This window comes from Anabrus simplex, chromosome 4 (assembly GCF_040414725.1).
Source record: "Anabrus simplex isolate iqAnaSimp1 chromosome 4, ASM4041472v1, whole genome shotgun sequence".
In the NCBI taxonomy this organism is placed as follows: domain Eukaryota; kingdom Metazoa; phylum Arthropoda; class Insecta; order Orthoptera; family Tettigoniidae; genus Anabrus; species Anabrus simplex.
In genome coordinates, this window is record NC_090268.1 from 47,602,529 (window position 1) to 47,619,817 (window position 17,289).

The following is a 17,289-nucleotide window of genomic DNA, read 5'->3' on the forward strand; positions in this document are numbered from 1 at the left end:
CTTAAGTGAAACAATGCACTGACTCGCATTAGCGCTCGTAGTAGTACTTACGTGAAACAATGCACTGACTCGCATTAGCGCTCGTAGTGGTACTTAAGTGAAACAATGTACTGACTCACATTAGCGCTCGTAGTAGTACTTAAGTGAAACATGCACTCACTCGCGTTAAGGCTCGTAGTAGAACTTAACTGAAACAATGCACTGACTCTCATTAGCGCTCGTAGTAGTACTTAAGTGAAACAATGCACTCACTCGCGTTAGGGCTCGTAGTAGTACTTAACTGAAACAATGCACTGACTCTCATTAGCGCTCGTAGTAGTACTTAAGTGAAACAATGCACTCACTCGCGTTACGCCTCGTAGTAATACTTAACTGAAACAATGCACTGACTCGCATTAGCGCTCGTAGTAGTACTTAAGTGAAACAATGCACTGACTCTCATTAGCGCTCGTAGTAGTACTTAAGTGAAACAATGCACTCACTCGCGTTACGGCTCGTAGTAGTACTTAAGTGAAACAATGCACTCACTCGCGTTAGGGCTCGTAGTAATACTTAACTGAAACAATGCACTGACTCGCATTAGCGCTCGTAGTGGTACTTAAGTGAAACAATGCACTGACTCGCAATAGCGCTCGAAGTAGTACTTAACTGAAACAATGCACTGACTCTCATTAGCGCTCGTAGTAGTACTTAAGTGAAACAATGCACTGACTGGCATTAGCGCTCGTAGTAGTACTTAAGTGAAACAATGCACTCACTCGCGTTAGGGCTCGAAGTAGTACTTAACTGAAACAATGCACTGACTCGCATTAGCGCTCGAAGTACTACTTAACTGAAACAATGCACTGACTCTCATTAGCGCTCGTAGTAGTACTTAACTGAAACAATGCACTGACTCGCATTAGCGCTCGTAGTAGTACTTAAGTGAAACAATGCACTCACTCGCGTTAGGGCTCGTAGTAGAACTTAACTGAAACAATGCACTGACTCGCATTAGCGCTCGTAGTAGTACTTAAGTGAAACAATGCACTCACTCGCGTTACGCCTCGTAGTGGTACTTAAGTGAAACAATGTACTGACTCACATTAGCGCTCGTAGTAGTACTTACGTGAAACAATGCACTCACTCGCGTTAGCTCTCGTAGTAGTACTTAAGTGAAACAATGCACTGACTCGCATTAGCGCTCGTAGTAATACTTAACTGAAACAATGCACTGACTCGCGTTAGCTCTCGTAGTAGTACTTAAGTGAAACAATGCACTGACTCGCGTTAGCTCTCGTAGTGGTACTTAAGTGAAACAATGCACTGACTCACATTAGCGCTCGTAGTAGTACTTAAGTGAAACAATGCACTGACTCTCATTAGCGCTCGTAGTAGTACTTACGTGAAACAATGCACTGACTCGCGTTAGGGCTCGAAGTAGTACTTAACTGAAACAATGCACTGACTCGCATTAGCGCTCGTAGTAGTACTTAAGTGAAACAATGCACTCACTCGCGTTAGGGCTCGAAGTAGTACTTAACTGAAACAATGCACTGACTCGCATTAGCGCTCGTAGTAGTACTTAAGTGAAACAATGCACTGACTCGCATTAGCGCTCGTAGTAGTACTTACGTGAAACAATGCACTGACTCGCATTAGCGCTCGTAGTAGTACTTACGTGAAACAATGCACTGACTCGCATTAGCGCTCGTAGTGGTACTTAAGTGAAACAATGTACTGACTCACATTAGCGCTCGTAGTAGTACTTAAGTAGCGCTCGAAGTAGTACTTACGTGAAACAATGCACTGACTCGCATTAGCGCTCGTAGTGGTACTTAAGTGAAACAATGTACTGACTCACATTAGCGCTCGTAGTGGTACTTAAGTGAAACAATGCACTGACTCGCATTAGCGCTCGTAGTAGTACTTAACTGAAACAATGCACTGACTCGCGTTAGCTCTCGTAGTAGGACTTAAGTGAAACAATGCACTCACTCGCATTAGCGCTCGTAGTAGTACTTAAGTGAAACAATGCACTCACTCGCATTAGCGCTCGTAGTAGTACTTAAGTGAAACAATGCACTCACTCGCGTTAGGGCTCGTAGTAGAACTTAACTGAAACAATGTACTGACTCACATTAGCGCTCGTAGTAGTACTTACGTGAAACAATGCACTGACTCGCATTAGCGCTCGTAGTAGTACTTAAGTGAAACAGTACACTGACTCGCATTAGCGCTCGTAGTGCTTAAGTGCAACAATGCACTGACTCGCATTAGCGCTCGTAGTACTTCTTAAGTGAAACAATGCACTGACTCGCATTAGCGCTCTTAGTGGTGCTTAAGTGAAGCAATGCACTGACTGCCATTAGCGCTCGTAGTTGTACTTAACTGAAACAATGCACTGACTCGCATTGGCGCTCGTAGTAGTACTTAAGTGAAACAATGCACTGACTCGCATTAGTGCTCGTAGTAGTACTTAAGTGAAACAATGCACTGACTCGCATTAGCGCACGTAGTAGTACTTAAGTGAAACAATGCAATGATTCGCATTAGCGCTCGTAGTAGTACTTAAGTGAAACAATGCATTGACTCGCATTAGCGCTCGTAGTAGTACTTAAGTGAATCAGTGCACTGACTCGCATTAGCGCTCGAAGTGGTGGAAAAAGGCAAATTGCTAATCTAATCGACCGTATAACGATGACTAAAAAAAGGATTGTAATTTTTGGAATAAAAAACAATATATTCTGATACTTTATTATATTTTATTTACCTGAAATTCGTAGCTCATATCCTTAGTGTGTTTTCAACATTGAGTTGCTTGCTTGAAGGGCTAGAACTGTCGATTTTTAATGAAAATAACGCTTTTAACTTGCGTGTAGGATGTTTAAAGTAATATAATCTTTTATTTAGTCTTTCCTCCTTAGACTTTCTCCAATTTCTTGGGATCGACACTACATGTCTCTGGTGGTTAATAGTGTAGCGTGTTGTGTGCAACTGAAGGGATGCGTTTTAAAATAGACACAAAGACCTAGCACGCGAGCCAGAGGAATTAACCAGACGCAGTTAAAACCCTCGCCTCGACCTGGAATCGAACCCGGGGTCCTCTGAACCGAAGGCAACTGCGCTGACCATTCAGCCTAGGCGCCGGACGTTCGAAGCACGTTAGGAAGGTAACATTTCGTTTAAAGAATCCCACCTGCATTGGCCTAGATTCGAACTGCAGCGACCTTGTTAAGAACCCAGAAACGATGTCACTGAGTTATCACTAGAGCCTGGATTATATGCAGTATAAAACAGGAAATATGTCTATATAAATAAAGTTGTAGGGGGTCCGCTGTCTGTAATTTCTTTTGTTTTGCCAATTTTTCAGATATTTATCCGTTTTAGGTCAACTCAAGACCGAATCGGTGGTTTTTACTTTTCGTGTTTGTTTGTCTGTTTATCTGTCTGTTTGTTTGTCTGTTCCAACATCACGTCGAAACGGCTGGATAGATCTCAACCAAACTTCATATTTAGAGTATATTCATCCCGGGGAAGGTTTCGGTATGCATATCATTTTAAAATCTTTTAATGACGGGGGGTTTATAGGAAAACCAGAATGGTTTTATCCATTTTCTCTTATACTATTGATTTTCTGTAAACTCCGTTTACCGTACGTGAAACGTCTCTTCATTATAAACAACTTTCGTTATGTTCATAATTTACCTTACTCTTCACATGACGGAGAAATTTACTATTTTCTGCGGGTATCGTGCTCTGCATTGAGTTACCGACAGACCGACAACGAACCTATAGGTTACCATGGCAACGTCTCTGATTGCATGCCAGCAGGGAAGTAACGTATTGCCATTTTCCTCATCCTGCTTTTAAATTCGTGGTTGTTCCTTGGGTAGAAGGCAAGAGAGGCGTCAATCGGCCTATCTGCGGGATATTGGCCGAATATCGTTGGAGGGTATAACCGCCCTCGAATAGATTAAGTAATAACACCATTAGTCATCTTCTTATCTGTTTACCTAAGAATCACTGCACCTAAATTTCTCCTTTATGACCGCTTTACAATATCCAAAACTCACACCAGCATAATTTATTGAGGGGCATTTGTTTTTCCAATACATTCACTTGGCATTTACATATTTGTCGTTATCCGGCTGTCCTCAGTTATAATCCATTTTCTATTAATTTCAACTTTCTTAACTGTATTATTTTCTTCCCTAATTACGCCGTATGTACGCGAGTGCTAGGAACTACTGGATGTATTTCCACCAAGCTTCATATTTAGAATCCACCTGCCCTTGATAGGTTTTAGGGCAAATATTGTTTCTAAATCCCTGAACTGACTTGGGGTTTATACGAAACCGAAACAATGATTTTGCACTCCCACAGAATATACACAACCAAACTTAATGGAAATCTACCTTCCTTGATGGAAATTAATTTCTAAACCTTTTTTCTCATGTGCATCATTTCGATACGAGGATTAATAAGGGAGATATCATTAACGGACCGTTTTTCGGTACAAGTCCCATCGGAGTTAACTCACGAGCGGGTGCGTGTAAAGCGTATTCCTTACAACTTGAAAACTACTGAGGATATTCGAACCAAAATTAATAATTAGCATCCACCTGTCCAAAGGTAGGTTTTAAAGGTCAATAGCATTTCATGTTCCGGAAAGGACTGGCGGTTTATAGGGAACCGAAATGGTGATTTTACTCTTCCACAATATATACAGAACAAGACCAAGCTGACTGGAAATCGACCAAACGTGACGGAATTCCACCTCTAAAACCTTTTTCATGTGCATTTTTTCGTCAGGAGGATTAATAAAGGAGATATCATGAATGGTCAGTTTTGCTGGTTAAGTCCAGCGGACATAGCCCAAAAGGTGTTGTACATGGAGCAGATTCCTTATCTGTATAAATCAAATGGTGCAGACCTTCGGGACGTCCTATCACATAACGGATTGCACAATCTCCGTTCAATTTGGAATGATCTACAACCTTGGTCTTATGACTTTTTGTCGTATCTGTATCTCTTTTACGTTTGATTTTCTCTGTTAACTTGGTGTGACTGGCGGTAAGCTTCTGGCAGTAGGACAAGGGGCCTAACATTATAATGATAACTGCACATCTCAATTTCGACTGATAGTAGGGCTGTTGCCTGCCATTATAATAGAAACTCCTCAACTGTTATCTGTCTGGAAGTAGGAAAGTGGGGCTGCCATTGTAACGAAAATTCCCCAAATCGATTGTGACCCCGCAGTAGGCAATGAGGCCTGCAGTTATTCGTAATGTAAACTTCCCAGCTCGATTGTGAATGGCAGTAGGCAAGTGAGTCTGTCGTTATATCACAAATCCGTAACAAACACTTTACATTGGAAAGAGCGTATGGCGACCTCCCCATGCTGTTTCTCGGATAACGCCAAGGGACATGCAATTTTAAAACAATCTTATTTACTGCATGTACAGTACTTACTTCGATATTTGAATACAATGTAGAATACCGTAGCGAAGCACGGGTACATTTGCTAGTACATAATAAATATGTAGCTAAAATTGAAAAATATGTACCGTTGTTAAATATGTAATAAATAAAAAATATGTAACTTAATGGCCGCCTCTGTGGTGTAGTGGTTAGCGTGATTAGCTGCCACCCCCGGAGGTCCGGGTTCGATTCCCGGCTCTGCCACGAAATTTGAAAAGTGGTACGAGGGCTGGAACGGGGTCCACTCAGCCTCGGGAGGTCAACTGAGTAGAGGTGGGTTCGATTCCCACCTCAGCCATCCTGGAAGTGGTTTTCCGTGGTTTCCCACTTCTCCTCCAGGCGAATGCCGGGATGGTACCTAACTTAAGGCCACGGCCGCTTCCTTCCCTCTTCCTTGCCTATCCCATCCAGTCTTCCCATCCCTCCCCAAGGCCCCTGTTCAGCATAGCAGGTGAGGCCGCCTGGGCGAGGTACTGGTCATACTCCCCAGTTGTATCCCCCGACCAAGAGTCTGAAGCTCCAGGACACTGCCCTTGAGGCGGTAGAGGTGGGATCCCTCGCTAAGTCCGAGGGAAAAACTGAACCTGGAGGGTAAACAGATGATGATGATGATGATGATGTAACTTAATATCTAAGCTGTATTATTGATGTATGTTTGTACACAGAAAAGAAAACAAACCCGAAAACAGTTTAAAGTGAAGATGTTATTCAACCTCAAATTTTCATTTGGGGATGCAATTCACACCTTTCTCCCCCCCCCCCCCCCCCAATTGTTCTGCGGTCATCAAATGCCTTCTGTCTCTAGATTGTTTTTATAAATAGAGAGAGAGAAAAAGATCTTTCACTTCACATAAAGTCACTGGCGCGTATCTCAAAAAAGGAATGGTACCGGAAGATAAGTTCTCATTTTCCGTGAGCTGCACCCAATACGGTTATCATACTTTTACTTTATGCCTTTCCCCGTAGTAGCAGCGACATGCCATTGACCCACCCTTCACACTGTACCGTTACTTCTTAAGGGATGTACAAGTCATCAACACAGCTAATGGATGTGGATGCGATTCTTTGACAGAAAACTTCACTTTAAATTATTTTATATTATTTTCAGATGTTAGAGACGTACAGGCTTTTAAAACCATTTTCCAGTGTTTAATTAAAAAACTTAAATCGATGTAAATTAGTAAAAAAAATTGTGTTTTCTTTCAGATGCGCAATATTCTTCAAAATATTTAAAATATGTATTAACTATCAAAATATTTATTATGCATCGAAATATGTAAAAATATGTAATTTTAAACTCCTGGAATAATGGTCCTTTTAGCGTGATTCGCCGACATTTCAGTTTTTCTTGTAGCTACATATATGGGAACAGAATATGCAATTACATATAATCCGGGCTCTAGTTATCACTAAGGGCCTGTATTACGACCTTCAGAGTCCGGCTCCATGACTAAATGGTTAGCGTGCTGGCCTTTGGTCACGGGGGTCCCGGGTTCGATTCCCGGCAGGGTAGGGAATTTTAACCATCATTAGTTAATTTCGTTGGCACGGGGGCTGGGTGTATGTGTTGTCTTCATCATCATTTCATCCTCATCACGACGCGCAGGTCGCCTACGGGAGTCAAATCAAAAGACCTGCACCTGGCGAGCCGAACATGTCCTCGGACACTCCCAGCACTATAAGCCATACGCCATTTCATTTTACGACCTTCAGATAAACAGCAAGATACGTAGGCTGCAGTTTTGCAAACTAGAAATTAAATATTTTCTTGGGTACTACCAATGGATTTTAACTACGGGATTGTTATGCGGAAGATGTAGTCACATTTTTATTGCGATGGCAATAAGGTTACTGAAAATGTAAAGAAATATTGCGCGCTGGTATACCTGTTCCCTGGTGTTTTCGTTTGTTTAGCGCCATTCCTTTTGAAATTGTATTACTAGAGTCAAATATTAGACTCTTGTTAGGCTGGAATGTGAAATTTCAGGTCAAGAAAAAATTAGGACTGAAATCTACACATACGAAGACATTTTAAAATGAATTAAATATGTAACGAAACTCAGAAATTCTTGTTCAAAATACGTAGGTCGAGTCATAAGTCGTGGCAACTATTTTTTTTTTTCTCGCGAACAGGAGACAACCCCGTTTCAGCCCTCGTACCACTTTTCAAATTTCGTGGCAGAGCCGGGAATCGAACCCGGGCCTCCGCGCGTGGCAACTAATCGCACTAACCACTAGCCCACAGAGACGGACAGTGGATACATTTTGGAGTTTTAATTATCGTGTAATTTCGTTGCATCTCGTATCATTATGGGCCGATGACCTAGCCATTAGGCCCGTTCAAACATTAAACATCAGTAGTGGTAGTAGTAGTATAGTCGATTTTGAGGAGAATCTAGCCGATTTAATGCAACCACAACTCGAAATCGATTCAAAATATTAGTCGTACTTCTTATGAGTGCGTATTAACTCTAGAACTGCCTGATTACATTTAGCACAAAATGTGTTCAGTATATTATCTGATAAAATACTGTTCCATTCGTATATCCATAGACTTGTTAACAATATCATTGTTTTGTGAGCGTGTCGCAGGCTATTTACATACATCCACCCCATAAATGCAATGTATACCGGATACGTATTCTGCGGTATCGCGGTGGGACAGCCCAGTTGTTCGTACAGAGAGGCGGAATGAAGTGTACGGTCATGCGCCTGCTCTCGCAGTCAGAATGAGGTCAGTCGTCAGGTCAATTTCCCGAGGGCTATCTGAATCACACTAGCGCGGTCAAATCGTTACCTGGAAACCGCTTGAGCGAATACCAGTACGGTGACGTTAAGTGGGTAATCTCTTCTAGGTGGCTTGTTTCCTACCGGAGTTTGATACTATGCCAAGTGCCCTTGTTGACACCCTGTCTCCCTTATGAAGGTGAATAGAGCAGGGGTGTCTCTACATTACCACTGCTACATTTCTACAGTAGCAGAAATATCTACTGCAATGCTGTACATTTTTCTTAACTTAACATTTTCGTAACAATCATGTAAGATTATATTACTTTGAAGTGTGCAGAAAAGAGGATAACACAAGAATATACACATCATTTCATAAACACCAAGTAAATAATAATGGCGTATGGCCTCCGGAGAGGCCTGCTGCGGGTCTTTTTCTCGTAGACGGCCTATTAGGCGACCTGCATGTCTGTGAAGTTGAGGGCCCTACATAGGATGATTTATAATGCTGACTAGGCCATACACACACAGCCTCCGAGTCACTGGAATGAACCAATTAAGGTTAAGATCCCCGACCCGACCGGGAATCGAACTCGCGACCCTCTGAACCGAAGGCCAGTACACTGATCATTCAGCCAACGAGTCGGACAACACCAAGTTAATAATAATAATAATAATAATAATAATAATAATAATAGTCCGTATGTGTGGTGTAGTGGTCACTGATTAGCTGCCACCCCCCGGAGGCCCGGGTTCGATTCAAGGCTCTACAACGAAATTTGAAAAGTGGTACGAGGTCCACTCAGCCTCGGGACGTCGAGGTCAACTGAGTAGAGGGGGATTCGATTTCCTCCTCAGCCATCCTCGAAGTGGTTTTCCACTTCTCCAGGCAAATGCCGGGATGGTACCTAACTTAAGGCCACGACCACTTCCTTCTCTCTTTCTTGGATATCCCTTCCGAACTTCCCAACCCCCAACAAGGCCCCTGTTCAGCATAGCAGATGAGGCCGCCTGGGCGAGGTACTGGTCCTCCTTCCCAGTTGTATCCCGCGATCCAATGTCTCACGCTCCAGGACACTGCCCTTGAGGAGGTAGAGGTGGGATCCCTCCCTGAGTCCGAGGGAAAAACCGACCCTGGAGGGTAAACAGATAAAGAAAAAGAAGAAGAGTTTAATTTTTGGTCAGTTACAATCATATTATACATATTTATATAATATTAATATCATATAGAAAAGGTACATTAATTGGTAATAACTTATTAATATACAAGCCCCGATACCTTTGTTAACATCTATATATGAGAGAGAGAACGGAGCATCTTAAAAATTACGGTTTTCGGAGACGTCGATGGGCTGAAATTTTGTCCCACAGAACTTCTTGTACCTGCCAGTAAATCTACCGACACGGGACTGGCGTATTTTAACCTTCAAGTACCATCAGACTGAGTCAAAATCGAAGCTGCTAACTTGAACTCGGAAGGCCAGCGCTTCTACCTTCTGGGTCACTCAGCCTGGCACACCGAATACAAAATGTTAATGTAATTGTTAAGACATGCTAAATGATGAAAAATGAGCAGCTGGAATTAACCAATTACGGATAAAATTCCCGTCCCTGCCGGGAATTAAGCTTGTGAATTACACCTGCAATTAAGGGCCTTGAGTCTTCCAAAACGACTGCTGGCTGTCTTGATGGACCGGTAAATAGCTGAGTGTCCCGTAATCAGGAAGACTATTTCTTCTTCTTCTTCTTCTTCTTCTTCTTCTTCTTCTTCTTCTTCTTCTTCTTCTTCTTAACCTGTTTACCTTCCAGGGTCGGTTTTTTCCTCTACCGCCGCAAGAGCAGTGTCCTGAAGCTTCAGACCTTGGGTCGGGGATACAACTAGGGGGAATGACTAGTACTTCGCCCAGGCGGCCTCATCTGCTATGCTGAACAGGGGCCTCGCAGGGGGTTGGGAAGATTGGATGGGACAGGGAAGGAAGCAGCCGTGGCCTTAAGTTAGAAGTGGGAAACCACGGAAAAGCACTTCGAGGATGGCTGAGGTGGGAATCGAACCCACCTCTACTCAGTTGAACTCCCGAGGCTGAGTGGACCCCGTTCCAGCCTTCTGACCACTTTTCAAATTTCGTGGCAGAGCCGGGAATCGGACCCGGACCTCCGGAGGTGGCAGCTAATCACGCTAACCACTACACCACAGAGACGGACGAAGACTATTTCATCATCCATATTGTTTGGCTTCCTTGACCCGAGTCGCTACTTCTCATAGCAACACCTCTCTAGCCGTTCTTACGAGATTGACTGAAACCCCTTACCACACCTCAGAACAGGAGGAAATCCTAGGACGAGCCAGGAATGGAACCGAAGACGTAGGGGTAAAAGGCAGATAATTTGGCCAGTGCTTCATAAATGTTGTTTACTTCCTCACATGAATGTCTAGTTCTCGTTTACAGACCGGTGTTCATCTTAGGTTGAATTCCTGACGGCCGCGTGCCAGGCAGGTGCTAGGTTCTGGATGCAGCTGCTAGAGAACAGGTCAAACCGTCCTCTCTTCAAAACAGACAAGACTTGCACGGTAGCAGACTTTTCAGGGTCATCGCAGACAAAAGGTCCGTATTTAATTGAACGTGTTCAGAGGACGAAGGCGGTACCAATGGTCACATCATCGCCATAATGAGCTGTTAAGATGCGTCCACGCCAAGATGTTTTCGTAAACTTTATTAATAAACACTGTTAACCAAGAATGTTCATGTACATTTTTGACTGTTAATAAACAAAATAGCGTGTTCGCTACCTTTTCGAGTATGCTGATAAACAAAATATTTTAATTTTTCGTGTCTTCGTTAACATTTCGGTTCACACATGCGCAAGGACACAATTAAAGCACGCAAATTCGTAGCGCGGAATACGATGCTTTCTTATTTCTTCTAAAAATTAACTATCAAATCACAATCGGAAGGGATAGACAAGGAAGAGGGAGGAAGCGGCCATGGCCTTAGGTTAGGTACCATTCCGGCATTTGCCTGGAGAAGTGGAAAACCACTTCGAGGATGGCTGAGGAGGAAATCGAACCCCCCCTCTACTGAGTTGACCTCGACGTCCCGAGGCTGAGTGGACCTCGTACCATTTCGTTGTAGAGCCTTGAATCGAACCCGGGCCTCCAAGGGTGGCAGCTAATCACACTAACCACAGAGGCGGACCTTAACTCGTCTCTCCAAACTTAATTCTAAACGCCTTCCCAATATTTTTCTTGTCCACACTTTGTGTCTATTTTCTTCTTCCTGACCCTATGCATTGTAACCTCACAAACAGCCTTTCTGGACATAATGTTGAAGAAGTGTGTACACAAAAGTTTATTAACTATGTTAAGAAATGTTTTAATTAATATTGTATATTACATTTGGCGTGGACTAGCCATTATGTGTATATAAAAAACCGCATGTCGAGTGAGTTGGCTGGATGGCTAGCCATGAATAGTACTGTCGATGCATATTACTGTAACAATATTGTACAGACGTATAAGTTGTCAAAGGCGGATATTTTGAAAATTAATTCCTATAACAGGGTTACTTAATGTTTTGAAATTTTTAATTTTGTGTTCAATCCCTGAAACCAACATATTCTCAAACATTCTTCTTTTTTAAATAATGTAGTGCATGGAGATGATGTATCGTCGTTTTTAAGCTATCGTCTAATAGAAATCAATGATGAACCGGACTAAGTAGCTTCCTTATCTTTCTTGCATGTATGATGCAACGTGTATAAATGTGGCCCACTGTTGCGTCACACCGAGCGATTAGATGAAATCATCTCCTATTCGTTGTACTCTCAAAGCAAGTCCTCCTAAACTATTCATAATTAATTAGAAGGTAAGTCTGAAAACGATTAAATAACGGAAACAAAATTATATTCTTTAATAGTATCATGAAGCAATGTAAAATAAATCTGTCAGATTTTCGGCTAATAACTGAGAAATATAGTTTTTGTTATCAAAAAGAATTAGTGGGAGATCAGCAAATAGTTCATCCTTTTATAGGTAATTTGATTTTCCAAATGCATATCTTTCTTTCTTTCTTTCTTTCTTTCTTTCTTTCTTTCTTTCTTTCTTTCTTTCTTTATTTCTTTGTCCCTCGGATTCAGCGAGGGCTCCCACCTCTACCGCCTCAAGGGCAATGTCCTGGAGCGTGACACTTTGGATCGCAGGCATAAAACTGGGAAGGAGGACCAGTACTTCGCACAGGCGTCCTCACCTGCTATTCTGATCAGGGGCCTTGCGGGGCATAGACAGTTCGGAAGGGATAGACAAGGAAGCAGCCGTGGCCTAAAGTTAGGTTCCATCCCGGCATTTGCCTGGATGAGAAATGGGAAACCACGGAAAACCACTTCCAGGATGGCTGAGGTGGGAATCGAACCCCCTCTTCTCAGTTGACTTCCCGAGGCTGAGTGGACCCCGTTCCGGCCCTCGTACCAATTTTCAAATGTTGTGGCAGAGACGGGAATCCAACCCGAGCCTAATCATTCATTTCACTTGAAGCAGATAATGTATGTCCGGAAATACTATTTTGCTGTTGAAAATTTCAAGTTCTTACTGCCTTGATGGAGCACAAATACTGTTTGTCCTGGACACTGTTTTGAAAGATTTGAGACATATTTTTAACTGAACAGTGATTACTCAACTTTATTTAATTACTTTTCATACCTTGTGATTTTATTAAAATCATTTAAAAATAAATGATGAAAAAGAATGTTGAAATCAATTCCTTTGAGAAATACAACGGTTGTGCTTTGAAGTTCTCTTTCACATTGTTAGTGCCAAATGTTGTATGTTCCAAACTTCCATTAAAATATAGTGAATAATTCCTTTACTGATGCACAAAAATGTGGTCCAGTTGTTGAAATACAATTACAAAGAAATAATCTACAGATCCGTAACAGTGGCTACAGCTATATTATTTGTCGTAAATGACTGCCACTTCATAAACTTTCAATTTGAGTTTTCTCAGAATCACGATTTTTGGACATACCATGTTTGGGCACTAAGCCATCGATATATACTCCACACACACAGAAATAGATACTAATGTTTTAGAATGAACGAAGGCCCGTCTGTCCTGTCTCGGTCAACCGAAGTTGGAAGAGAGAGAGAGAGAGAGAGATTCCAAAAGTCATCATTCACGTGTGAATACACAGTTTAAAAATTGGCCAAATTTGAAAAAAAAAAAGAAGAAACACGGAAAATTACGGACCAAAAATGTGCTGACACATATCAATTACGCAGTAACAAAGAAATACATAAAACATGCAGCAGGATTTCAGATACAATACGCAAACGAAGAGTTAAAATTTTTGGAAAGAAAGAAATGGCGTATGGCTTTTAGTGCCGGGAGTGTCCGAGGACATGTTCGGCTCGCCAGGTGCAGGTCTTTTGATTTGACTCCCGTAGGCGACCTGCACGTCGTGATGAGGATGAAATGATGAAAACGACACATACAACCAGCCCCCGTATCAGCGAAATTAACCAACGATGGTTTAAATCTCGACCCTACCGGGAATCGAACCCGGGACCCCTGTGACCAAGGGCCAGCACACGAACCATTTAGCCATGGAGCCGGACAAAATTTTTGTATATATTTCAAGAATGTCCGACGTGAGACTCATAAGACAATTTTCAACCATTTCAACAAACCCAATAGGAAAAGCAGCTCTTATGACAAATGGTTTGTTAAAAGCACGAAGAGTCTGCAAGAAATGTTATTGTTATTGTTTTTACGTCCCACTAACTACTTTGAAGGTTTTCGGAAACGCCGAGGTGCCGGAATTTCGTCCCGCGGGAGTTCTTTTACGTGCCAGTAAATCTACCGACACGAGGATGACTTATTTGAGCACCTTCAAATACCACCGGACTGAGCTAGGATCGAACCTGCCAAGTGCAAGAAATGAACATCATGGATCAGGACATCCACAACAGAACCACTTTCAGGAACAGGATACACACGTCTGACGGATTCCTAGAGCCAGAAACTGCGACCAACAAGAAACAACATTGGACGGCTGAAAAGAAAGAAGCTGTAGTGCAAGAGAATGAAGGATTAAAGGCGCCAAAGAAAACGGATGTCATGAAGAATTATTTACGTTGTCCATAGCTGGCCAAATTCGATTGTGAATGAATACGGAGAATGACTAATTTCTTAATTACTGTGTGGAGGAGTAAATATGACTTTCCGTAGCCATGAATGTACTCAACACACAATTCTGACTCGAAGTATGGAACTGCATAGAGCCCAAGACAAACATTATTATGGTCGGCAATAAGTTTATTTTTACTATCTTGTTCTGTTTTAATATTTGTTCAGTTTAGATTGTCTTTCTTTCTTTCTTTCTTTCTTTCTTTCTTTCTTTCTTACTTAATCTGTTTACCCTCCAGGGTTGGTTTTTCCCCTCTAGCGCCTCAAGGGCAGTGTCCTAGAGCCTGACACTTTGGGTCGGGGGATACAACTGGGAAGGGGGATCAGTACCTCGCCCAGGCGGCCTCACCTGTTGTGCTGAACAAGGGCCTTGTGGGGGAATTGGGAAGATTGGAAGGGATAGACAAGGAAGAGGGAAGGAAGGGGCCGTGGTCTTAGGTTAGGTACCAACCCGGCATTTCCCTGGGGGAGAAGTGGGAAACCACGGAAAATCACTTCCAGGATGGCTGAGGTGGGAATCGAACTACCCCTCTCCTCAGGTGAGTTGACCCCGTTCCAACCCTCGTACCACTTTTCAAATTTCGTGTCAGAGCCGGGAATCGAACACGGGCCTCTGGGGGTTGGCAGCTAATCACGCTAACCACTACACCACAGAAGGGGACTTAGATTGTCTTCTTTTATATAACTTATTTCATGCTTTCCCAACTGGTAGTAGTTAAGTTCATTGGTACGTACTCCGTAGTGTATTCCTTTCACATTGTGTGTCTTTGTTTTGGGCTGTAATAGGCATATGCCTAGTAATTGCCAAAAAAAAACTAATTTACTCCCTCCACAGTTTATGACGATCCGGAACTTATTTTTTATTATTTTTATTTTTTTCAAAAACAACTTATTGGCGCTTTGCTCAGTATCGGTTTACATTGACAAATTATGATACAAATTCCCAGATGTGTTTTCACTCCAAAAGGCAGGTAAAGACCATTACGGGACGTAAAACACCTCATCCTACACACCGTAAACTCGGGAAATACGTGGGTGACGTCAACTTTTATCTCCTAACAAGGATTGTGGAAGATGACATGGAAAAGTGGGATAACTGGCGCGGCGCGGCGGTGAGCTGTGCTGGGTCACATCAAGGAAGTTCTGCTCCTGTCAGCTCGCTCGCAGAGAACCCGGAACTGCTGAGCCAAGGTCACAGTGACGGAGCAGGAACAGCATGCAGGTGCAAGATGCAATAATGGAATACAGCCGAGGTCATCCCTCACCTCACCTCACCCTGTGGAACTGCTATCGACTGGCCTTCTGCTACTGCTAAACTACGTCTCATCTTTTGCTGTAAACACAGCCATAGACATTCTCGCCAGGTGAGATAATAATTCAAAAAATACAGTAGAACCCGTTTATTGCGACATCTCTTTTAACGACGTATTCGATATAACGGCGAAATCTAACGGTCCCGTCTAAATCCTATATCAATCAATCAATCAATCAATCAATCAATCAATCAATCAATCAATCAATCAATCAATCAATCAATACTGATCTGCATTTAGGGCAGTCACCCAGGTGGCAGATTCCCTATCTGTTGTTTTCCTAGCCCCTTCTTAAATGATTGCAAAGAAATTGGAAGTTTATTGAACATCTCCCTTGGTAAGTTACTCCATTCCCTAACTCCTCTTTCTGTAAATGAATATTTGCCCCGATTTGTCCTCTTGAATTCCAACTTTATCTTCATATTGTGATCTTTCCTACTTTTAAAGACACCACTCAAAGTTATTCGTCTACTAATGTCTTTTTTTCTTTTTTCTAGTGGCTTTACGTCGCACCGACACAGATAGGTCTTATGGCGACGTTGGATAGGAAAGGGCTAGGAGTGGGAAGGAAGCAACCTGGCCTTAATTTGCCTGGTGTGAAAATGGGAAACCACGGAAACCATATTCAGGGCTGCCGACAGTGGAATTCTAACTCTATCTCCCGGATGCAAGCTCACAGCCGCACGGCCAACTCGCCCGGTAGAACAAATAATGTGCCGATCAATGGACCTACTCTTCAAATGAAAGCCAATGAATATCCTCGCAGTCCCACTCCACTAGTACTGTCCTGTAAAATGCAGTACGTATTTTAATTACGTTTTTTGAAGTTTTAACTTAATTCTGTTACCTAAGTAAGTGTGCAACCTAAAATTTACCCATATGACATTTATGCAAAGTATAAAAAATCGGTTTGTGCGGCTATTGCCTATAACGACATTTAATTGGTGGTCCCTTCGGAGTGGTTATAACCGGTTTGTGCGACTATCGGCTATAACGACCGTAACTGGCAGTCCCTTCGGAGTCGTAATAACCGGTTTGTGCGACTATCGCCTATAACGACATTTAATTGGTGGTCCCATTGGAGTGGTTATAACCGGTTTGTGCGACTAGCGCCTATATCGACCGTAACTGTCAGTCCCTTCGGAGTCGTAATAACCGGTTTGTGCGACTATCGCCTATAACGACCGTTAACTGGTGGTCCCTTCGGAGTAGTTATTGCCGGTTCGTGCGACTATCGCCTATAACGACCGTTAATTGGCGGTCTATTTGAAGTCATTATAACCGGTTTGTACGACTATCCCCTATAACGACCGTTAACTGGCGGTCCCTTTGGAGTCGTTATAACTGGTTTGTGCGACTACCGTCTATAACGACCGTTAATTGTCGGTCCCTTTAGAGTCGTTATAACCGGTTTGTGCGACTATCGCCTATAACGACATTTAATTGGTGGTCCCATTGGAGTCGTTATAACCGGTTTGTGTGACTATCGCCCATAACGACCGTTAACTGGCGGTCCCTTCGGAGCCGTGATAACCGGTTTGTGCGACTATCTTCTATAAGACCGTTAATTTTTTTTAATTTTATTTTTGCTACTTGCTTTACGTCGC